The 26,285-nt window shown below is 40.5% G+C and overlaps 1 protein-coding gene across 10 annotated transcripts in view; it reads left to right on the top strand.

Moving 5' to 3' along the window:
- Positions 1 to 26,285, top strand: part of Zfh2 (Zn finger homeodomain 2) — a 399,771-nt gene that overhangs the window by 123,025 nt on the left and 250,461 nt on the right. For all 10 annotated transcript variants that reach the window (XM_072017175.1, XM_072017174.1, XM_072017182.1 and 7 more), the window contains one exon: positions 21,878 to 21,913. The gene's annotated coding sequence lies outside the window, so the exon portion shown is untranslated. The remainder of the gene's footprint in view (positions 1 to 21,877; positions 21,914 to 26,285) is intronic.

A 26,285-nucleotide genomic window follows, 5' to 3' on the forward strand; every position in this document is an offset into this window, starting at 1 on the left:
ATTCTTTCGTCTCTCGAATCGCCTTTCCTTCAAAGAAACAATTCGTACAAATCTTCTAATCGATTCAAATTGTCTTTCATCTACTCCTTCCACTAACTCGACAACACTTATGCCGGTATTTGTCATCGTACGAATTCACATGGCGGAAATATTCGCGTGACTTTTCTGCCAGCGTGCCGTCGTTATGGCCATTATTACGGTTACCATTATCGCGAGTATGATCGGCAACAGGAGAGAAAAACTAATCACATTAGGGGCGATACCGCGGTCGAGATTCATCGGTTAATTCGCCGCCAAATCGATCCGTCGTGCGGTAAATTTTCGCGTTTATCGCTTGTAATTTCGCGCGCACGCAACTGATCGACGATTCCTCTGGACACGCATCAATGCCTCGTTCCCATCGTGGTTGATCGTCGATTCAAATTCGAGCCTATTCCACGTAGAGAAGAATCGAACGATCCTTTTGCGAGACACAAGAGAGAGCGCAGGCCTGCCTATGGATTCTTCGAAATTAATGAACCGCGAGATTCGAGGCTATTTACGAACAGAGAACGAGTATTGCTACCTACTCCAGCAGAGCGAGGCTAATTGTTCGCGAAAATAAACCGTAATTTTATTTAGATGACGATAATGGGCTGTTCTTGCTTCTTTCTTTCCTTGGTCTTGGGTTTAGGTACGGTGCTTGAATATAGTTAAGTATCTGGTAGCTATTGTTCGGAAAAAATATTTTTCAATTCTATTTGTAGTATACGTATAGAATTTTTGTATAAAGGAGATATATTTGTCAGGAGTATATTCGAAATATTTATTCTTAATTTTACTAAGTTGCTGGTTCTACGTTCGAAGAATATGTTATGATATTGAATTGTCGTTTTAACTAAATTTTTAGAAATTTCGCTATTAAAAGTATTATTTTACTATTTAGATTCATAGAAACAATTTTACCCTTTATATCGTGAAGTACAACATCTCCTAATTCGCAACTAAATCTTTGTCGGAAACATATCGATTATATATACTACCCGATCATAAATGTTTAAACAGTTTGGTTGATTTATAACAGTAGCATATAAATATTGCTAATATATGTACATAAACTAACGACAAGTTAATGATCTATAGTAGTGTTCGTCAACTTGTATAACCGATTGATTATATATGCAAATTATCTATTAAAAAGTTGAATAATTGTATATTATAATTAACGACGCTGTGTATCCTTAATGTATATTCATTGCTTTCTGTACTCTATTTTAGAATATTTAACTCTAGTCTGCACTTAACGTTGACCTTTATCGGGTAGATCGTAGAATTTAAAAAGAAACAAAGTCTTTTGATTTTGAACTATAATTTAATAACTTAACTGAAGCTGTTGCGAGTCACCTACGATCAAGGCATATGAGACGACGATTAATTCACATCGTATCAAAACTTTAAAAGGCCCAATATGTGTAAGTACTTGAATACTTAATAGTCGACTGTATGTAAAGTAAAAAAAGTTTAAAATATATAAAAATATATAAAACGTTTAAAGTGAAAAACACGTCGTAATATCGTATTTAATAAGAGAAAGAAATCTCCATTTAGGTTTCATTTTCTTTTCTTATAAAAATATAAATTTGCATGAACATCTCCTGTCTACTATTATGTAACATGTCGCTGTATGTATAGGCCGACATACCACGTGTTACAAGTCTACTCTAACTAATTCACATTCTTCTCGATAAAGTGTCACCGTGCCAAGATCAAACCGCGAACCATGATACACCATTGGAACCGCGGCTTATACTCAGATACGGATCTCCGAGCGCGTTAGATCAGTATCGTTTAAACGATCGTAGGACGTGGTGTAGGTATCTCGTGTGGCTCGCGGACGTCGGGCGATTTTTCTAGGTGTAGCTTCCTGTGCCTGACGTCACAATTAGCCTGATTATAATTACGGATAGAGAAAGACAGGCTGACCCCGAACGTACGAGAAACGAGAAACACGCACAGATACGATCCACCGGAGCTAGGAACGAGACAGGAACGAGAAAGAAAGAGACGACGAACAAGAATAGCAAACGTGACAGAGCGAGAAGGCAAACGTGGAATGCGCAAAGGAGAGAAGGGGAGACACGTATTAACGGTGTGGCGAACGACGGTTGAGCTGACAAGCGAGATAATTAGGCGGGACGAGACAGGACGTGCGCATTAATTAATTAGCCCAATCTAAGTCCACTTCGCTTATTGTGCGCGCCCGTGCACGAACTGGACGCGACCTCAAAACCTATCCGCGCCGATTTCCAGAGACACGAACCGAGCAACGGACGTGTGTTGCGTCTCTGATTCTACGCGTGTTCCTCGACCGATCGCGCACAATGACGCAGGTTTAATTAATTCGCGCGAGCGCGGGGGTCCACGGAATGGACCGCGTCGCGTTCGTCACCGATTTCGTTCCGCGTTAATCAAGCTGAATTTTCGTTCGTTAATTCGAGCCGGATGTCCCGTTTATTTCTCCGCCTCCCTTTCTCCTCCGATTCGTCCCGTTTGATCGTCGACTTCTTTTCTTTCCGTCTCTTTCGTGGGTGCAACTTTGTAAAATATTTCTTTGGTTCTTCTCGTTCTTCGTTCTCTTATTCTCGAACCATTGCGATTCGAATCGTCCGACATCGATGCAAGACGTTCTAGCGCGACTGGTTTCTCGACTGGATTTCCATGTGCGGGGGAAGCAAACGTGGTTTACAAAGATCGGTAATTTTTCTAACGAGCGCTCGGCTGTATACGCGTTATTTTTGTACGTTCGTTGTCATTTGGTTTGTCGTTTTAGAACACTCCTATCTTCTTAACGTTCAGAAGTATGGCGTTGTCTTTCTTGTAATCGCGATCAACTGCAGTAACCCATTAATTAGTAACGTTCTCCGCAACGTTCCATTTGCGATTCTTCCCAGTTAATTAACGTTATCGAATTACGTTTCTTCGCCGTGTGGTTGTGAAGGAGAATTTCAAGGATTTCTTAAGACTAACACAGCATGTTTTTATTAGCGAAAACTTAAAAAATCTCTAGACTTTGTGCACGACCACACAAAAAGCGCACGATTTTCTCATACTTGGTGTCCTTCCTTTATTATCGTTATTCGAAGTCACGCCTCTTTTCACCGAACCTAGGCCTCGCTTCACGAGCGGCTATTCTTCAGCTGAATTACAGCGAATATCGATTCCAATGTGACCGGAAGATAATTATGAAACGACTTCTTACATGCGAGGTAATTACGAACACTTTGAGAGCACCGCATTGCGGTGTGCAACTCGTAGTAACAATCAACCAACCGGTGTCTCCGGCTGATATTTCTAAACGGTTCTGTCCGGCATATCTCAACGTTCCCTTGGAAAATAATTAATTTATGCTAACGAATGAGAAGCGTAACGGCTGGCGCTCTTAAATTCGCGCCATTGAGCGGCCAAGTGTCCGTAAGTCCCTCCGCTAAGCGTCTATCTTTCTCCCTTCGTCTCCTCTCCCTTCCCCAAGTCCCTGTTTCCTCTCGCTCGACTGGTTTCCGTCGAACTGTTCGAAACTGGTTGCAGCCCGACAGGACGTGGCCGTCCGCCTCCCTCCGGGAAACGAGGAAGAGGGATGCGAGGACCGGCCGACATCCTCCAGGATCTCCTCTATCTTCATAATTAATTTCATTCGCGCGAATTAAACCGTGTCCCATCGGTTTCTGCTTTCGCAGAGCTTCGAAGGCTAGCCGGTTCGTTTCCTTCGAGATTTTGTACAGGGAAATTATTTTGATGTATTTTCTACCGTTTTATAGCAAATATGAGACGTACATGTTCGGGTTGGGCTGAATAATGCGAAAGTATTATCGATATAGAATTAAAATGCGGTATAGAAGACTTGCAATATGATATTAAAATTCCATACAGAAAAATCGCGATATAGGAAAATTGCAACGTATAGTTAAATTACAACATAGAAAAGTTGCAACGTAGAATTATACAATTCAGGAAAGTGCCAACGTAGAATTAAAATTCAATATAGAAAAATTATAATGTAGGATTTCGATCTAAAAGATATCATATTATAATTTATCCAACACTACTAATATTCACGTTATTTTCTCGAAAGAATCGAACGTTCCACAAAAACCTTGTCATCGAAACACAACTCATAACTCATAATTCTCGGTTGATTCTAACAACGAGCAGCCTCAATATTTTTCAAACAGCGAAACGCCGAAGAGGAACGAACGAGTTGTTCGCTTTTGTGTCCCTCGTGTTTCGTTTCATTACTCTCGTCACTGGCTACGAAAAAACATTCGCCGAGGCCCGAAAGGATTGACCAGCGGGCGACGCACAATTAATCAACCGTGAGTCGTTTAAAATTCGCTTAAGCGTCGCTCGTCACCCGAGAACCGGTGGCGAGGTGAACGAATAAGAAATCTGCTGGGGGAAGAAAGAAGAAAAAAGGCTTTTGAAAGGATCCGTACCAGCGACAATGCACCGGTTAAGGTAACAATTTCGAATATTTTAGAGGCTTTCCGGGAGAACGAGCGCGCTGCATTCGTCCCCCGGCGGCCATTTTCGCTTAATCTCTTTTCTCGGGAAAATTAAGTCGAATTCAGGCGCAGCCGTTCGAACATAACTCAGTAACAATGCGTTGGTGCGAGCACGGTCTATCCTGATGAGCAGCCTTCTCTTTCTTCTCTCGTTTCATCCCTCGAAGAGGAAGAATCTCGTCGAACCACCCTCTCTTACCTGTACCATGAAAGGGACACTTTCGGTGTGGTATTTCTTTCTTTCCACGAAAAGCACCTACTTACGTAAAACTGCAAACAAAATTTTGGAAGGGAAATGGCGCGAATCTCGATGCTCTCGGGGCATTTCTGATGGTTTTAATTGAAGAAAAGGGTAGGGTAAGCAGCGTGTTCGTTCGGTGGAAGTTTTAACTTTTGCAAACTTGAAACTTTGATTAAGCCATTAAACAATGCCAGTGAGTTGATCTATAAATTCTCGTATCGACGAGCTTCCAGAAAAAACGGTCTATAGAACAAAATGGTAAATCGTGTAAATTGCCACAGAAGTTTTAATTTCAGTGCTTTTAGTATTAGTTGCCTCTGAATTAATAATTGTAGCGGTACTTGAAGAACTTCGTTCTTTCTGCATTTATGAACTAAATAAAAATTTCATAATAATTCAATTATCTGTCTATAAAATACGATGCATGTCTATATACGGTATTTACCATAGACCTATAAGACCTCAATTATTTTCTTTCTACGATGTGTAAAGAAGATTGAATAGTCTCTGGTAAGTTTATGAAGAGAAGCTTTTAATGAGTTGATACTCTGTCGAGGGTTGTTATTACTTTTAATAATACCGTGTAAAGTTTATCGAAACAATGTTGGGCGAGTCCTAATTCGTAACGGAAAGTTGCGATATAAATAGCAGTTTTGCACTTAATAAGCCAGTAAACTAGAGAAAGGAAAGAATATTTGTTCGGTACACGTGGTATTCTACCGTTGTCGTAATAATTTTTTAATGGCTGGATAAAGGTTCGCTGTAATTAACGTCAGTAAGAAGAAAGGACACTCTTAATTAAATATAGCGATACCTATCACGGTAGCGTGCCGTACAAGTCAGTAATTTAATCAAGCTGTTGTACAAAGTTAAAGCAACGGCCACGTACGAAGATAGCCGTGTTTCTTATCGAAAAGGATGAATATAGTGTTTCCACTATCGCGTGGATGAACATTAAATCTATCGAGCATCTAATTGTGTAATTATTCGCTGCTTCGTCTAAAATTAAACGATTAAACTTTGATCTTACATACATCATAAAGTATAAAGTGGAAGTTACGCGTGTTATAGTAAGCGTGTAAAGCTTGTAGATATATCGTGAGCGGAATTAATTTATCTTATCTTTTACTGATAAAGGAGTAAAGAAGACTCTTACACCTTTGAATATTGTACCTATAATATTCTATATTTGATGAAATTAGCTCATTCTGTTATTAAATATACAAAGTACATTCTGTTTAAAAAAAAAAATATGCTTTTGACAAAATAACTTCAAAGATTAAATAAATAGACAATCTGTAATATATACAAACTATAGCAATTTTAGGAAGCAGTGCCACAAGATCGTTAAAGAAAGTGAAATAAATTTTAAGAAAAAGGCAAATAAAAATACTGAAATTTTAATAAGTTCGATTCTAACGATAATCATAGATATTCGATATAAAAATTTGAGACATCGGTGGTATTAACCACGACTAGAAGTATCTTGAATCAGGAAAGAATTCGACGAAGGGTGACTAAAGGTAAAGAGTAAACGAGCACATCGAAGGTCGGTAAATCACTCGAAATCATCCCTCCCTTTATCGTGCACGAAATTTCCAGTGTGCATCCGGGATGAACGAGTGACAGGGGTAGGTGGGCGGGAACGAAGGAATTTTATAACGAATAAAATTTTAAGCGCCTTATAAAACCTGGCGAGTGTGCAGTAGCAGTCTGTAATATGGCTCGTATATCCGTTACCCGTGCCTTGACTCGTGTATATAAAGTCTCTCCCCGATTTTCTCGCTCCTTTTTCGCTCACCCTCTCGCAACCCCTTTCAACTAGCCACTTCTCGAATTTTCATACGTCATGTTATACTCCTCGTTCTTTTCCATCGTTGCAGATATCATTTTTTAGCAAGAATCCTTTTTCGCAGCACTGATTTTATGATCAATGAGAAGCGCGCTAACTCGATTCTAGAATACAGGATGATTCGTAAAATTTTGGACAAAACAAATTTATTAGAGAAGTGAACAGCGTTTTAAACAGAAAAGAAAAGTTTAACAGTGTTTTGTGTAATAATGGGGTCTATATGCGATAAATATTATATAGTTGATACAAGATATATCAGATGCCATGATTATTGTTTCATATTTCTACCATTTCTAGTTTGTTTCAATACTTTGTATATTTTAACTAGTTAAACTATTATCATAATTGTTATATTCCATACACTTTCAATGATAAAGTAATTCATTGACAAGCACAAATTATATACAATATTTCAATACTTTTATTTTGAAAATAACTGTATTCTGACACGTAGCAACTACCTAGCTTATAATTTAACGAGTCTGTTATTATTAATCTCACGAATCAATTCAAAGATCGCGAAGCTAAAAATATTCGCCAATAATGGGGAACCGCATGAGAAATTTCAAATAATCGAGAAGCTTGTGTTCCGTGTAACGAGAAACGGAAGAATTCTCTCTAGTAATATAATATTAAACTATGTGGTAGCAACTTTGTACGATACGTGACGACGTAAAATGATAATGTCTGGAAACGCGTCGTAATCGATCGAGCGTTATTAAGAATAAACGTTGAACGCGATGAAAGAGAGGGAGGGGAGTGCTGTGAATGAGAGAGTACGAGAGAGAGAGAGAGAGATCAGAGGAAGCATGGTATAATGGCATAAACCGGTCAACGAGTCAACATCACGCGGCTGCAACCGTGGGTGAGACGTGGAATATAAATCAAAACATTCGGACGTTTGAAAAAATCGAAGAGCGCAACGTTAAACAAAAGGGTTGCTTCGCTCTTTTTAAATTGCGTTATACGTCAAAGAAGAAAATATAAGAGATTACACGTGCATAGAAAATTTATACAGCGAAATTTGTCGTAAAGTACACTCGTACGAATATTTTAGTAAATCTTGACTCACAATGGTAGTAACGTTTACCATTAAAACGTCGCAAAGTACGTGAAAATGAAACACCCCCTTTTATTTCGAAGCGATGTATCTTCTCTAACAATGTTACATTTATATTTCATTTAACATAAGAGTATCATTAAATCGTCGATTAACTTTCTTACTTCCTATGCTAAAAGACATGCCTCGTTAACGAAGCGTCTAACAAACGGACCCTTACAATCGCGCTATATACATATTTCAAATCTCCAATTTTTCCATTACGTTAATTACAAAAGAACCGACACAATGACAAGAACTCGTTTTATCGAAAAGTGGTTACTCTAATTCCACGTCGAAAACACGAGCTATTTTCCCTTCGCTCGGCGGCAACCTCCATCAACTTTTCATAGGAGCTTCTCATTAATTTTGCTTCGACTATGCCGTAACGATCGAAAGAAAAACAACGCAGAAGAATCAACAACGATGAAACAAAAAGAGCGCGAGGGGAAGGAGAGAAAATAAAAAGGAAGCACTGTCTATGAGTAAAGCGTCCAAGCGTCTAATAACGTGGCGGACGTAGTGGCCGGCGCACCGGTAAACACTATAATTACATCGTGTAGGAATCAGCACGGCATCGAGTGGCTTACGTTCCCCGCTCTTTTTGATTCCGTATTACCATAAATTATTAAATCCGTGACAAGGGTTACGCTAACGCTGAATAATATTCCGGCGTTGCGCGCTATATACACGAGGCCTTTACATTGGACATACGACGAGGCCTCTGTTGCGCCCGGTTAAGCGCTAATATGAATACACATGTAGCTACGGTGCTGCCCTTAGGGCGACCGCACCTTTCGTCCCTCACTGCACCACGTCGCGTCCGTATCGCGTCGCGTCGCGGCCGGTTACACTGAAATTAAGGGGCTTATGTACTCGGACGTACGCATGTAAAAGCGATTTAACGATATTTAGGAACGTCGGACCAACCTCTAATTGACCAGCCGGTTATCGTTTCCCTCGAACGCCGGCCCATTTCGCGAAAAACGTTCATGCATCGCTCCAAGTTGGCGGTACCTTTTGGTGTTTTAACCCCTTGCACTCGGACCTTTCTCGAGGATACGTGAAAAACGTAAGTTAGACCATTTTCCGATGCAGAGGGATTCGAAGCTTTGTTGTAAAATATTCATACATATTTTACTATCTTCGATGGATATTCGTTTATCTTAATCCTATTGTCATTTTAATCGAGCTACTACGTTTAATAATTGCCTTATAGTAATTAATAAGGTGATTTTTCCAATGCAAAAGTCATCTCTTTCCTTTGCTAACCGTTATATTGCCCTGTTCTGTTATCCCAGTGTCGGACTGTCTTTTAAAGTTTAATTTAAAGACGAAACTTGACGTACCTGAATTAAAATGCCATCAAATTCATTTCTACACACAAAGAAATCATCGAACAAATAAAACTCACGCTTCTTTCGTCCGATCGTGATATTTCGGTTTGATTATCGCAATTCGAGCGCACGTAGACGCACATGTATATGAGACGCGTTCGCTTATTGAGTACATGGTGATGAACGACAGAGAGAGGTGGCGTGAAAATGAATAGAGAGCCGGAGTATTCGTTAATCTGCGAAAGGACGATAAGAATGACGGAATGTTTGCTCGCGTCGATTTTTGAACGTGGCTTTCGCTCTGATAAACGTGTAGGAACAAACGGAGATATGTGATGTTTGGTGAATAGGGGAGATCTTATTAAGGTTAATGAACGGTGCGAAGACTAATCAAGCTGTGCGACGCTGCTACCGATCACAGGTGTTTCATGATTGTCTGAATTTTGAAAGAAAATAGTTTTGTAGGCTAAGAGACGCGTAGGATCTGTTTCAAAATTTATTTTTCCTACTGAACCTCCTTAAAGCTGATTATTATAATATAGTATAGTACAAATATCTGTAGTGGTATGTATTTAAACTCAAGTTTCCTTTAATAAATTATTCACTAACACATTAAACGTACGTACGTGACAATACCACTGTAAGAACTTCCTGAAACCTCGTACAACTTTCAACGGTCACAAAGATGACTTAACTCTTTCCTTAAATATCTTCATTTCGTTTCGCGCTTCAAAATCTCCTCGTGAAAAAAGAAAATACGAAGGCCTACAGGCGAGAAATTGACAGAAAAAAAGGAGGACTGTTCGTCAAACGGGGAACGTACAATGTACACACAATCTTATTAATCTCGCGGCGTGACTCACCGTGGTGGCGAACGCGTGTATGCAAGCGTGTTTGTGTGCGGCGGAGCTGCCAGCGAAGAAAAGCTCGCGTCAGTGAATCGGTTACGAATCGTATACGGTGAATCCAGTCGATATCTCGGATGAAGATCGACGAACGAGCTTCGACGGCGGGTGTAATTAATTACCGAATGAGCATGAGGCCCGGGGATACCACCCGGCGGGAACTAGTCAGCATATACTCGTCATAATTCCCAGAAAACTCCCTTCCACCTTTCCTCTCCGATGAGTTTGAACTTTTGCTCCGATACTTGACACTTCCACAGCGTTCGCGTCACGCACTTAAATGCTAACCGATATCGCGCTTCGATTTTATTAATGATGCGTTAAAATCCTGACAGAACCGGTGTCCGTCGAAGCCGAATCCTCCAAGACGGATGATTGATAAGTTTGAAGGAATTTGAAGAAGTCCAACGATGTTCCGTTTGAAAAATTCGGGGTAGAAATTGATGTATGGCTGGAGGCTTGGACATGTAGCTTTTTGTTCGTGCGATGGTTTTAATAAACATTTGAATATGTGTGTTTTAACAGTTTTAACTCATAATGACGGTAAAATATGCTCTATGATACCTTCGAAATTTTATATCTGTTGTAATTTAGATAAATACTACATTTTCATCGCAACGGGGTTACATTGTGTTTTGCTGTATTATCGCGTTAACAATTTTTTAATTGACATTATTTGAATTATTATACACTTTGATTTATAAGCGCTTCATTACGTTTTTATATATAAAAGTATCTTTTAAAGAAATACAAGATGACACACTGTCGATTTTCAATAAAATCAAATTATCTGGTTCAGGGAAGTCAATATCATTCGCTTCGTTACTTAGATATTCGTTTTATAATTATATAATTTAATTTAATATTACCATTTAATATGTAATATTCCCTAATAAAATCAATGAATCAAATAATATGCATATAAAATAGCTTGTGAAATAGCAAAAATAACGCTTGTCTCTATTTCACACGATTCCACCAATAATAAATTAAATTATCAAAATGTACAATTCTAATAGAACATCGAATCCATATTGCTTCTTCAGATAGAATCACTACTACCTTTCTGTTACAATAAATATACTATTTTCCCCCGTAAAATCAAAAGTACATCTCGTAGGAACGCACACACCTGCGAAGGAACACCTGCCACGAAATAATAGAAAGAAAAGATCCACTATAGACGATATGAAATTTAGGTGCCGGTTTAACGCTACGCATACACGTAAAATCTATAGAATGGAGAAAAGGAGAAACCACTGGTCGGAGATATTATAAAAGTGCCTTATGGTCCGATAAATTCCAGTCAGCCTACTGGAATCCCCGAAGATACGCTCGAAATCTGTGCTCGCTGGGTGGAATCACCCCGTGGATGCCATCACATTATTTGCTTTGTGTATACTTAGCTTATCCGATGTATAATAGCGAACGAGGAAAGGTTTAAAGTTGGTACGCTATGAATACTAGTACAGAATGCACGTAACGTGCAAAAATTTCGATTGCTTTAATTGCATTCATAAAGTTTTGTATACAAGAGAATTTTAATCTAAATGATATGGTAATAACTTCTTACTCGGTTTTGGATCTCAATATCATCATTCTATATCTTCCGTAACAATTGCTGAAAGAAAATGTTCGAAGCAACTCGAAGAAAAATATGAAATTAAATCGCAAAAAAAAAAGGCAATGAAACAAAATGAGAATTATTAAACGATAGAAAGAGACAAAGAAAGAAGCTATGGACCACGAAGGGAATAGTTTCTGGCTAGGGACGCTATCTAAGTAGAGGGTTAATGTATGGAAATGCATTCGAAGCCCAGGATGACCGGTGTCATCTAGGTCGACAGGCTGTGACTTTTCGTCGGCCTAGTAAATCTGTCTCATCGCTGCACGAGATCATCTCACATTGAAACACTCGACGCACAGTCTGATTTCGTTGCGAACCGCGCGTCTCTTCCAGCGTTGATCTTTCCATTCGCGCCCTCTTTCAGCTTCGTGTCTTTCTTTCTCCGTCTGGCAAGCTTTTTCACGCGGAGGCCTCTCCACACACTCTGGAATCTTCCGGCCTTGAATACCTGGAAAAGTCCATTCAAAGAACGGAACGATTCCCTTTTGTGTGTCTCCAACGGTCGTCCTTAGGAGAGCGAGCGTGACTCCGGCAGGTCACAGTCGCGCCTGGATTGCGAGGATTATTTGTCCAGATTATTTCGAGGGTTCGGTGAGAAGGCTACGTCTTATAGTTTCTGTTTCTCTTTCCTTTTTTCTTTTTGGTCTCTCGTCTCTTTTTTATTTCTAGAATAGTTCTGGAGGGAAAGTTTCGAAAACATCATTTTCTTCGCTACATCTTATCGGAATTGTTTAAACGTCGAGAAATGTAAGAAAGGAGGAAGCAGTTTGTGTTATGTGCTATTTATTGTTACGTGAACGTAACGCGAAGACTACGGAGTAAGTATACGAGAAATTATGCTTTCTTTCTTTGTATGGCAATTTTTTAATTCACTACGTCGTTGGACGTGTTACTAAAATTATCTTCTTATTTGATTTTGAAGTTGAACACGCGTTGTTTCATCCCCTTCGTAATTTTAAAAATGTTGCTTGTTACGATATTAAAATATCGAGAACACTAGAACGATGCTTCCCTCGATAATTGGATCTCTAATTTTTACAAAATTTCGTCAACTTGAAAGCTGTTAACTATGTGATATTGAAATATAATACCTTTCTTTCGTCATAAGATGAGATTGAAATCAGAAAACAAAAATGTAAACGTAATTATCGTATTCTCTTCCTGATTCTCTAACTTTGACAAAAAGCTAGAAAGCTTGTCAATAACAAACCCGAAAACTTGAACAGCGCGCATAAACGTCATGCGTTTCCACGTAATACCCGCCTTAATATCGTAAATCAGCACGGGAAAGAATGCCACATTTATCGCAGCTTAAAGAAGCTCCTACCATAGCGCGCGACAGTTATACATCCTAAACCTTCCATTCTCAAAACCAACATTCCTGCCAGGCAGAACCAAGTACCTACAGCGACCCATAAATCCCCCATCATAAACCTCGAAATTAATCGTTCCACCTATCGCGAACCTATCGTGCCCCAAACTCTGTCGTGAAACACGTTTTTCGAACTTCGTTAAACAAGCTGATCCTCAAAGCATCGCGGTTTCGACTCTTCGTCAAATAAAATATTTCCCTCGGACGACTATCTCTTATCGACTGTTTCCCCGGAGGAGGAATCGTCCGGTGTACTGGTGACCGATAAAACCTGGCTATCGCGAGCAAACTCGTCGTTGGTGCCTCGGGGAGCGTTCGTCGAGCATCCACGCCTCTAATTATTTCTTCACCGGCTATCAGCCGGCGGTGATCTGGCAAGCCGTGGGTGCTTCACGCCTCGAAAAGCCGGGCAATCGGCGTGGCGCGATCTTTCTCTTGGTAGACAGGCCGAAACCGCGAGAGATGCGCGTCAGATCCGACGAAGACGGCGACGGTCACCCGGCGGTCTTGTCATGGCGAAAGTGACAAGCCTTGTTTACACACCTGGTCGCAGTGTGCAAACGGTTGGTCGTAGTAATGCAGACTTCGCGCGAGAACCATCAGAAGTGCACGCGTGCACGCGTTTCTTCTCTCGTCTACCTGGACCGTGAGTTTGAACGAAGATCAAAGGCGAGAGAAGGAGAGAGTATGGAAGAAGGATAGAACGGTTAGAGAGGAGTGGAGAGAGACGGTGGACGGGAGGTTTTAGCGAGGAAAATATAAAACTATAAAGACAAGAACCTGGAGGATCGTGAGCCGGCAGAGGGAGATAGGTTCTTTACAGGCCAGTTGGTAGCACAGACAAGACAGCCGACATCCCCGCCCTTTCGCGGGCCAGATTTGTAACATTAGCCGGCAAAGCGGAGGGAAGAGATCTTCCTTTTCCTTCAACCGGCGTGTAAGATATGACGTGGCCGGCTGACCAGTATGTAGAAGGCGAGGAACACGGAGTTTACGTTGATAAGCTCGCGTTAAGCCTGATAACGGGTAATGGATAGGCGGCAGGACTCTCGTTTTCTTTCTTTACTCTGTAATTTTTCTTTTTGTATTGTTGAAAACGTGTAGAGAGGCGGGAATTATTGGAACGAACGAAGCAGATATTAGGTTTTTTTATGGGGAAACGAGAAAAAATCATTTTAAGCAAATGAATTGAAATCTATTCGAGATTTTAGTATCTCGATCGAGATACGTTCCAAGATTTTTTTTTTTAGCTGTGGAAGAAAATTACAAGAGCGATCAAGCCGCGCTATTATCGATATTTACATGATAATGAGCAGAATGTTTGAAGATGTTATCTTCTCTCAATAAACCATGTTTGTCTTTCCTTCCAGCGATAGGTTTTTCTTCTCAATGGGGAAAATTGTAGAATTATCTAGTGCTTCGGAATATTATTTAAAATATGAATTTTGATACGAATAAATTAGCTTCGAAGTAGAAACGACATTTATCTTGCGTAGTTTATAAAATTTCCAGGAACTGCGTTACTAATTTACTTTTGTAGAATTTTTGATAAAAGATCTGAAACGAAGCTCTGATGAGACCTCGTTAGTTGGAACTCGACTTTGTGTAAAATACAGCCAAGATCTCTAAAACGACGCAAAGAAGCGTCCGTAGTTTTTCGAGTATCCTCGAAAGGTTCGCTTTCTTGGCTGAGAGGTTTCTAAAAGGAGCGTTCTAGCCTGTTTACTCGTGTCTAACTGCGTGCCGGCTATATGGAAACGTAGCAGCTGGTTATTAAATTATAGGTTTGCAAGTTCCCCAGTAAGAGGCCACGAGGTAACGTTCGCGATGCTTCAGACAAAATCTACAACAGGATTTGTGACGATTCGTTGTTAATTGGTCGGTTCGTACAAATATTAAATTAATCGATATTACATTTTCTAAGTCTGAATCGCCAGCTGTAATTCCTGATTTATCCTTTAATCTCATTACGTGGAACACCCTGTGTATCGTAACCAATCCTAGCTGATTCGAATCACGATTCATAGGGGAAGATCTCCAAAGAATGCCAATTGAAATTTTAATCAACCGCAGCAATATGACGATATATTTTGCATACGAGTATACATTTAAAAGTAACATTTTTCTTTAAATCTTCGCTAATAATTAATCTTTGCTATAATTTGTAAAATATTGTTAGTTCGCAGTCAGCAATTACTACGATAAAAGATCATCTGCTTTCTTCTTTTTTTCGAACCTTACAACGGTAATACGATCCAAACGACACAGTTACCTTTATAACACCTCTCGTATAATATCCGACACATGAAATCAGTTTGAATCAATTTCTTCTAACGAATGATCACAGACACTGTGTCGAATGGATGCCAGTTAACCATCCAGCGAAAGGATCTGTAGCAGCCGTTTTTCTCGAATCGACGAGCTCGAATTCTTTTTAGAGTAGGCGTAACGTCGAGTCGAACGAACTGATCTGGCATGCACGCAACACGCGATCCCCTGTGTGCACGCGTGAAAAGAACGGTTCGAGGTTTCTCCGGGTAATAATGTTTGATCAGCCTATCGATCCTTCGCAGCGACGTGAAGCAGCAATGCATGCGCTACACGCTCGGGGGAATTGGCTTCAATCTAAACGAGCCGTGGCTACAGACACGGCCTAATCACTACAAGGATATTAGCTAATCTCGACCAATTAGACGTAATGGCTGGATTAAGACGGGTCGCACGCATGCTAAAATTGAATATTATATAATCCCTGCCAGAGAGCAGAGTGGCCGTGTTTCCCACGTACGTGCCACGAACTCGGACGTTGTTAGCTGTTTGCCTGTCGGCCTCTACCTACTGTCGCGTAATAACGATTACGTATGTGTAAGACTCGAAGAAAATCGAATTCGCGATTTTCTATAACCGAAATTATTCGTAGATTTCATACCCTCTCGATGATTAGATCGCGCATTTGTGACTTTCGAGAATGGTATCAGTACGTTGCGAGTTATCCTGTCAAATTTCATGAACATTTCAGTCCGTTACTTCAGAGCAATCCTTAACGCGAATAGAGCAAAGTTTCATTTTGTGTCTAATATTTGACAAAAGTCGTGTTCCATCTTCAAAGAAAAAAAATTAAAGTAAAGTACGACGGAGTAAATTTAGGTAACAAGAATACTTAAATACTTCGTCCCGATTTATTCTATAACAAGGTACAAGTCCAAAGATTTTTGATAATCGCATGGTTTTCCTACGTACAGCCCGTGAAACATAAAACGCACGAATCCATGTTCAGACCGAAACCAAATATCAAAGAACTCGGTGTGACAAAAGCGGACACGGAACACGCATAGAGTTCAACCATCAAGCGTTCACGGAATGGACAACAATGTAATAAAAAGACAATTGTAGGCGATAATTAGAGAGAGAGACAGTGAGACACGTGTGGACAGAGAGCTGCAAGTGCTGTGAGATGGGAGATAACACGCGAAAGCGCTAATTACGGTCGTAAAAATGTCTGTGCGCGCATTATGACGGCCCACCGTGAATAATTATCGGCCGGGACAATTATCATTGTTGAATTTTATTGGAAGACATCGAGAATTCCAGGAAGTTGACGGCGAATTTCAACAAAAACCCGACATGGAACGATGATGTGCGTCATGGCGCGAGATCGTTTCCGGCAACCTTTATTAGATGTTCTCGAAACAGACCTTGCGGTTCCTCCACGGTTTCCTTTCCTGCTTCTAATTCCACCAAACGAGATAAGAAAGAAATTTCGTCGGATCGAACGCATCTGTGTTTGCCATGGAACGTTTTTCCAAAAGAGGTGGTGCCAGGTAAACGCTAAGGGCGCCATTATCGACTGTCTAGGAACGTATCTCACATTCCGAACGATAAGCATAATCTCGAAAAAGCTTGTTCTTAAGACGAAGGAAATGGCATGGCCGTCGATGGGTTGATTAGCGGGTTTGTCGTCGAAAGAGACGGAGAATGTGCGAAATTATCGAATAATCGACACCCCGCGGTGAATCGAAATCGACGATGGCGCGGTTTCGTGTTTTTCCATCGTACGGGGCGCCCCGGTGAACTATTTTTATTCCTCGCGCCATTTGAAAGGTAGCGAAGCAGAACGTTGTACACGCGCGATAAGATAAACGCAGCGTAATTTTTATAACGCGCGTTTATCTGACGGCAAGAAGTTTATGCCCTGTAAATGAATTGACTTCGGAAACACAGAACCATTAGAACGGCCTTTGCTCGGTCGCCGATGAAACTTTATTTCCGTTCCAATGTCAATTTATCAGAGTGCGAACGTGTATTCATCCGATAAAGAGAATGGGGTTCGCACGCTATTTATGTCTCGAGTTTAATTGATTGTTGATAAAATTAGCGCGATTTCAGACGTCGATTTCTCTTTCTATATCACAAAAGCGTGGTTTCATTAGGAAAGAGCTCGATCGTATCGATATTGAAATTTAATTCTTATAATCAAATCCAAATATTAGATCACGAAATGAAATGTAATTGACAGTTCTTTGAAACACTGACGAGTAAATTTTTCAGAAATTTCGGCTAACATTTCCAAATTTATTTCATCCCGGAGAAATATTATGACACTCCTTTACGATTCCCAATGCTGGATTTCCCGAAATCACCTAACTATCGACCCAACATCACATTCTAGAATTCACCCCATCGATCCAACAAACCAAAACACACGCTCACCAAGCTTTACACCTTTCAAAAAGTCTGACTAATCTCGTCAGGTTTGATCACGGCCACTAATTCGCTGACCGATACACGGGTTCGAATAAACGGACGAGGCCATCGCTTACTGACCTCCGTCAAGCGATGCGCTCGGCGAAAGAAAAGAAAACAGACACCAGAATCTCCAGCAGCCTCGAATTCCTCGAGGCTGATCCTGCCGTCCGACAGGATAGAAACATCTCTCATTCTCTCTGTTGGCATGGATGGTTTGTCGTTGGAGCGGCGACAAGCGTTCCCCAAACACAGAGGGACAAGGCCAGCCCCCGGGGGTGGAAGGCAACAAGTGACCACAAGCCAGACACACACGGCCATCAGCCTCGTTCCTGTTCGCTTCCCCACTGGTTCTTGTGGTCGTCGACCAGTCGGTAGTTCGTCGACGACAATCGATATATCGACCATCCGCGTCGAGGCAACGTTACGTCGTCATCGAGGTGCACGTGAATCGCCTGAACGTGCGTTCATGTGCGTGCGCTCGCTCGCGCGCCTTCACGAGGAAGGGACGAGGCGAATCAGTGTCTTACGTGGGTTGCGGTAGGCCACGGACGTCCGTTCATCCGTCTTTCGTGCCCTTCGAGGACCAGCTACCGACGTTACGTTCTTCTGCCCTGAAAATCGACTGCTTTCTACTAACCGACCCACCTTACATATAGACGAGCCACTTATTTGTTAAATCGATTAGCTCCAGGAAGCAAAAATTGGGAAAATTAATGAAATTATATAACATAGACATGGAGCAAGTGTTTTGACACTAATATTCCTGAAATTTTAATCACTTTGGTACGCGAATGATTCGGATATCGAGTTCTAACGTCTAGCAAAGATTTCTACTCGGTCGTCTGTTTGCCAGAATGATGTACTTACATACGTACACTCGTATGTGCTGTGTCTAATTAGATTTATCGATGGCGTCATTGAGACGTAGGGTAGTTGGAGTTTGGAGATAAAGTCGGTCGTCGATCGATTAGATAGGAAGTTGGAAATGGAATGAATACGTGGTAAGTAGTTGGTTGAGAAGTAATTTAGATGATTGGATTGATTTTAATTGTTGGAAATTTTTCTACTTATTTTACATCGGATTTCTAGGTTCGTGTTCTAACTTGGATTAACCTAAGTAAATTGAATTTGTTCCGGTATTGCCATAGTTTCTTTCAGTTCATACGTAATCGAAACCAATTCGACAAACTTCAATCGACAAATCACAGATAAACAAATTATCGTCAGAAGCCATCGCAACAATGATTCATCCTACTAACCCTCGAACCAACCACCTCAACGTCGAGGAAAACAGTCGAACAGCCACAATATAGCCTCCTACTCGTCTCCATCGCTCGACAAACTGTTTCCCGCGTAAATTTGCCAACGAATGAAAACAAAGCTTCCAAATTACCCAGGAAATCCATAGAAAGCCCAGTATCTGATGGAACGCTGACGAAAATTCGTTAACGTAAACCAAGAAAGGGGTGTGACAGGGTGACCGAAGGAAAACACGAAAACCACTGTTATTTCTTTGAGATTTTATACGGCGTCGTCCCGATATGGCAATGTTTTAGCGTATTGATCCGTTGGGGTTTAGTTGAGCCATGGCAAAAGTGGCGGGGATAGTTGCCACGATAGGGGTGAAGGGCGTCCGGCGGGGAGTAAAAACTGGACGGCGGCACTTACTCGCTCATAATCACCCCCCGAGCCACTCGAGCCACCACCTTCGACGCCGGCGTCGTCGCGCTTCTGTCGTAGCGCGCGGTCTTGTCCGTGTGCCACGCGGCGCTACCACCCTGAGCTATAAAGCGTCCTCTAAATCGGTGTCGTCGCCGGCGTTTAACCTTCCAAGTCCCGCAGAAAACACGGGGAAACGTTATATCAAGGTTTCGAGGTGTCGTTTTAAGAATCTTCTTAACCTTATTGCGTTGTCATTTTCCACTGTGAAAATTGTATTTCCTCTTGTTGGAAAGTCCCTTTACCTTGAAGAAAGTATTGGAAAAATGTTATTGCTACGTGTGATTTTTCGTACCAATTCTAATAATTTTAATAATTTTCATTCTAACTTTGCGATAAAAGATTTTCTCTCAAACGTTAAAAGTCTTTGTGTTTATTGAAACGAGAGCTAGAAATGAAAATTCGTGGGTTGCAGCAGAGTTACAGGTTAGGAATCGATGATAATTTCGATACTCTCACACTCATGCTAATGATACTTTTTTCTTGGCGACAACGAATATGTTGATATATTAACCAGACAAATTCCGTGAGCGTAGAATTAAAAGTTAATACAGACACAACGATTTCGGTCAGATTGGTTTCAGGAATTTTACAAATGATTAAATTATATCGTACGAAAATTAATATGCATCTACAAGTAGATACTTTTAAATAATGATATGTTTTTTGTCTCGATATTCTATGGGTTATAACTGCTGACTACAAAATAATTTATGTAACGTTTCAAGCGTAATCTAATTACACGAGATGTTCAATGTATAATATCGATGTACGACTGATACGCGAGATTAAAACCGAATAACAAGATTGATTTCAAATTAATCGCAACGCATTGGTGCAGTTAAGAAGCTGTCCAGACCGAAAGAGTAGGAGAAAAAAGTGTTCGATTTTTCTTGATTCAGGTTTATTGCACACTTGGTTTCGACGCCTACACATCAGGTGGTCGTTCAGCTTCATAGCTTACGAGAGACACGCAGAAAGTTACTTTCGTTCTGTACGATGAAGGTCTCACATAATAGCTTGAAACAGCATATATCAGAGCTTGAAAATATGGGATAACGTATCTGAACCTTTTCTTCGAGTTAGAAATAAAAATTCATACAGACAAGTCAATTTCAATTTGTGTGTCCTCGTTCTTACAAATACATGTAACAAATCTTTAGCAGAAGAGAAAGAACACATGAAAGCCTCTCAGAAGCCAAACTGATCCACTGGATTTTTTGTAAACTCGTTGATTTCATTAATAAAGTACACGATTTTAACATGCAATTCTCAAGAGATAATGACTTCCTTCCATAAGTTCTGAAGTTAAATAAATTGTAACCAAGTGCACGACAACGAATCGAAGTTATTCTCGAAGCAAACGGTTTCGTCAAAGGGAAAGTCACGCGGTGCCAACGATAATTATCGGCGAAAGGTTTATTAGTCTGCGAACAGTGGTTCCCGGAAGAGGCAAACGAGCTCGTCTCGCGAAGGCGAAGGCGAATCGATAGAGGTTGGTGTATAACGTGTGTGGCTAAAATAACTATAGCTGTTAGTTAGTCGCCGCAACCCTTTTTACATATGCAAACCCTTAAATAATTACGGCTCATTCGTGCAAATTATTCTGGGGTTTCCGCGCGGCGCGAAATAAAATATAATAATACGGCATCGCGCGTGCGTGCACGCCACGCGAGTGTCTCTTGGCATATTTAACAATTTTTCTCGGCAGTTGCTCGTTTTTCCAGATAAGCGAGTCCACCTTTTCGAACGACAACGTGTCAACGTGTATTTAAGACCAGCGAAGCGTTGTAAAATTTCAGAGAGGGAAAGAAAAGAAAATATGAAGTGCGCGGTGCCAGTTTCACGCCGCTCAAACGATACTAGACACTCTTTGTAGAATGGCGTCGTGAATCTTTTAGTAATGTATTTTACTTCCAGTTATTTTGAGTCTTGTTTTAATCCAATGGTTCAAGACTAATTTATTTGTCGAGTTACGCTGAACTTTTTCTCCATTTTTATTAATCAAAATTCCAAGTTCGCGAGCTTCATAATTTTCATCGAAGCTCCATTCTGCTTATCTCATCCCTTATTCGATGAAAACTATCCAATACGTCCCTAAAGCGAGATTCGCGTAATTCTCTTCCTACAGTTTAATTTAAACCAGTTTAACGCGTACGTAATAAAGTTGCATAACATCGTGTTGCAAATTCTAAACATTGAATAAGGTGTAGGTATTATTAAATTGTAATTACTCTGCGTCGATTACGCGTGGGAGAAGCAAAATCGCATCACAACATTCATTAACCAACCGATGCTGCGTCAGTAAATACGTATTTCTATAGATCGGATATGGTAATTCCGTAAGCATGATATTTTTATGTTAGTGTGAATCTTATGTTACTTCCAGCAATTACATTATTATATGGTCACTTCATATTTAGTTTGTGCCTTTGTTGCAGAAGGAACCACTACTTCTATGCTGGCGAACTTATCTGGTGAGTGGAATCGCTAATATTAAAAGATTATTAACACGATATATATACCTGAGTTCTCGATCATTGTCTCTTTTAAAGAAGTAACAAAAATCTCCGTACTAGCAGATACTTGAAAAACTAGGAATGTGTTGAAGTTTGTCGAAGCAAGGTTTGATCTTTCCATGGAAATAAAACTCCGTATAATTAAGTCACGATTAAACTTGATTCGATTGAAACTGCAAATTGGGGTTTGAATCTGAATCTTCCTGTCGATTAACTATTACCACACGGTGTTCAAGACTCATCAAAAAATGAAAAAACCTTTTCAGAATTCAGTGACGTATATATCTTGACTTTTTAATTTTTCCAATCTTTCAAATTACACATGTATATGCACGTATACGATTATAGATCCCGCATTTCAATGGATAAATAACGATTGTACAAATCATAAAGTGTAATCGGAAGGTCGTACGAAAGAAAAAAAAAGAGCGCGACGTATGACAGCGGTTAAGCCTCGCGCACGCGTTGGAATCGCGCCAGGAGGAACGCGGCGATTCCCGGAGAGTCCGAAAAAGGGTCAAAGGAATTTCTCGCGTCCCGCGTCGAAGTGGTGGCGCTTATCGCCGAGGAAAATCGGAACAACCCCGAGGTAGGCGCGGCGCGAAGGTAACCGTGTAACACACTCGAGGTGGTCGTTGGTACGCGTGCGATTACTTACTCTCCATCGGCGAATTAACGACGAATCACCGATGGGAAAACCGGTTGCCCGGCCGAACGGCACGCAGGCCTAACGACTTCTCTCCTCGGCCTCAGCACGGGCATTCCAACGGCACGAGTTTGCCCCGCGACGCGAATTAATGGAAACACGCCGCGGCATGCGGCGCGCGCTGATAAAGCGGAACGCGCCTTCCTTACCTTCGTATCTCTCTATCCTTTCCCAACGAAAGCACCTCGCGCAGCGTTTCGTCCCCGACCATTCCGCGTTTACGCAGATCTTCCTCACTTTTTTCTGTTTAATAGTCACGATCGTCGGTTGGCTCGACTGTTTTCTTTCGCTCTGTCCATTCGGAGCATCGTGGACCCGTTTTCCAGCTGGCATCCGCCGGAATCTTAAATTCGCGATGCTTGGTCGCGCGCGTGCCATCGGTAATCTTTCGCCACGCGTGAACAACGCGCGCAATATTTGCACGTCTTTATCGAGAGGCGACTTCCGCGCGAATTTACCGGAGAACCTTTGGACAGGAGGTTTACCGTAGATCGGTGAAGGTTTGCGGTGGGCTGTAACCGCCGTGCACGCGTCCTCTGACGAACTGTCGTTCCGACGAATGGACGTTTCGATCATCGAAATGCGTACACTCGTAAGTATACCGTGGATTTTGATGCATTTATGGAAAACTTAGTATCGCAAAAATATACAACACGTATATACAATGCAAAAATAGAGAAAATATTCGAAGCGAATTACCTGCCATAACGTTTCATCGATTCAACGATTCCTTCAGCCGTGTTAATAAAAATATGAGATTGCATAAAAATTAGCAGCCTGCTCATAAGAATCTGTATATGTACGTTCGATTATACGTGTAGACTTAGTCTTGCAATCTTAGCGCGCATTTACTCTTTTTGCGAGGATTTAGGTTGATCAGTTTTCTTTAGGTTACTTTTTTCTTCCTTGGAAATGGAGTTACAGGGGTTGAAGTATTATTCTTAATGATCTTTTTAGTCAAATGTTGTAGTAGGTCGTGATCGATGATGATGTAGAATTGATGCGGTGTGATGAGCTTGGTAATGTAAAACGAGATAAGTTTTGGAGCTGAAAGGATTTTAGACAGTGAATGATTTCGTTTGCAGGGGTTGGTATATTGGGAGGTGCACGCGTGAAACTAGTTATTCCACTTACCGAAGTACAAATTGGCTCGATAAGTATCGACAAAAATCTGGATATACTTGACGAGATTCTTGGAATGATGTAAATCGGCTATTTGAAGTTCTGTAATTGCTGTTTTAGATGTTATTGCTTAACGAGTACGTATTGTGAAAGTATTTTGATTCGTCGATATAATTTGTACGATTTATTCCCATGATTCGATATCAAACGGCTCTGAAACGGGATCTGACAAATTAGATTCTTAATTTATTTGGTACGCTGTGTAAAGTGTCAGCTACATTTTTCGTAGGAAGTTTCAGCTGTTGCACGAAATTACACACTCTGGTGTACGTGCCTCTGATTACCTTGGTTCTAGAATAGAATGTGCTGATATTAATTTTGACGAAGATCGATGGGAGCCTTTATTCGTTTCGTTTGTAGTTAGTAATGTTTTGTAAAATGGTTGCGCCGAAGTACAAGCGAGAGAACAAAATGGATAATAGAAAGTAAAATAACGAGTAGGAAAATATGTATTTAAGTATTGAAATATTATAGTTACAATTTTTATGCCTTTGTCTTCTTGAAAGAAGCAGGCAATACTTTTAATAAAGTATATTTGTAATATCGTGATTTGCTTTGTAAATTAAAAGTTAATAATAAATATCAGCTACATATACGATACGAAATATCTGTCGAGAAAAGCATATCTATATAGGCCTGAAACAAGGCTTAATATCTCACGTACAAGAACGAGACTCATCTGCGCACACAAGACATATTCCTCAAATTAACTTCTAACATCTTGCCACCCAAAAAATCATACATATACAATTTCTATTATTCCGCTCTCAGAACGAAATCATACAACAATTTCTGAACGATTGCTTCTCCAACCTGTTTCCACGGCGAAAAAACAGCCATATGCACATGCATCAAGCTGTCAAACTTAATTTGGAAAATTACGTCTACATCTTAACCTGTCACGATCGATTGATTACGAAGAACCTGTCTCGATAAACTTCATTAGTACAAGTACACTCACCGTGTACTTTTCAAGTTCTTCGACTTGGAATTGAAAAGAAAATAAAAAAAAAAAAAAAAGAAAAAAGAAAGAAAGAAAAAGGAAGAAAGTAAGAAAAGAAAAGGAAAACGAGGGAGAAGAACACGAAAGAAGGAAAGGGTTATCGCTATCAACTGGCAAAGGAGACCGATCATTAAACTTTAAGCTGCAATAATTCTTTTCAATTAACCCATAGGAGGTACATGCTTGTTCAAGCAGCGTGCGGCAACGGATAGAAATGTCCTTAACCGTTGGTTTTTACATTCTCTCTCTTTCTTTCGCCTTCTTGCCTCTCGAAGCCGCCGCGATACACGGCAACGCGTCTTAAATGAAGCGATTCCGTATTCACGCATGAGCGCGATCGCAGAAGCTCGCTCGAACGCGAACACGAGGAGAAGAAGAAATATCAAAAGGAAAGAAGCTAGCGCACGAGGGCACGCATCTGTTTCCTTTGCGGTAAATTTCTTCCGCGTCCAGCGGCCGTGCACCGGTCACGATAAATGATTTCGCCAGCGGAAAATGAATATTTCCGCTCGCGGCCGATTCAATTCAACGCCGCCGCCATCTTGCGCGAATTATTCCCGCTGGATTAACTGTAATTATCGTCGCGCGTTTTACGGGATTCTTGCCAGCGTTGATTACCTGAAGAATTTCTAAGGGTTGTTGAAATGTAATCCTGTCGAGTATTATGTTCTGGGATGTGTTATAATTTATAACTTGTATCCATTTGGTTTCTACGATAATACCGAACGTATCTGCTTAAGTAGATATGACCTACAGTGGTCAGATACCTGCTTAGTTTTGTTGGAATGTAAATTGATTAAAAGATTACGATGGATTGTTAGATATATGCGTGCGCAGATACCTGAAATGGTCAGACATTCGTTTATTTCTTGTCAGGATGAAAATTAATTATCAGGTTGCGCAAGATGTTGTTGTTTATGATCATCGCGTAATAAGGTTGATTTTTTTTTAAAGCTAATATGTTACAATAAAATCGGAATTACTCATCGTCAAACTTTGCGCAACTGTTTCTTCGTTTGAGAAGTTCTTTATCTTCGAATTGTTTAATTTCTAATTATAATTGTATGGTTATATTACTGCGATTAATTTAAACAGTGGTTGCTAATTTCGTCAGTCGTATAAATCCTTTTTATTTTGATTTTACGAAGAACGAAATGAATTTTTTGTGCTAAATGTTGAATCTTCCATTTGATTTCGTTTCTCTCGAAATAATCATTCAGAAATAACGACAGTGGATGACGCGATATAAACTACAAGTATTCAGCTGCATCGACGACTATTTTCACAATTTCTACGATTCACTGAGTTTTCTCGACTTTGACATATTTGTTCTAACAGTCGTAGCTAACAAAATTAATATCTATCTCGGTGCTTTAATATTCCGAATTTAATCTCTATATTTATGCGTCGCATGAATCTTCATTGAACGCTGTATGAAA

This window comes from Bombus fervidus, chromosome 14 (assembly GCF_041682495.2).
Source record: "Bombus fervidus isolate BK054 chromosome 14, iyBomFerv1, whole genome shotgun sequence".
Taxonomy (NCBI): domain Eukaryota; kingdom Metazoa; phylum Arthropoda; class Insecta; order Hymenoptera; family Apidae; genus Bombus; species Bombus fervidus.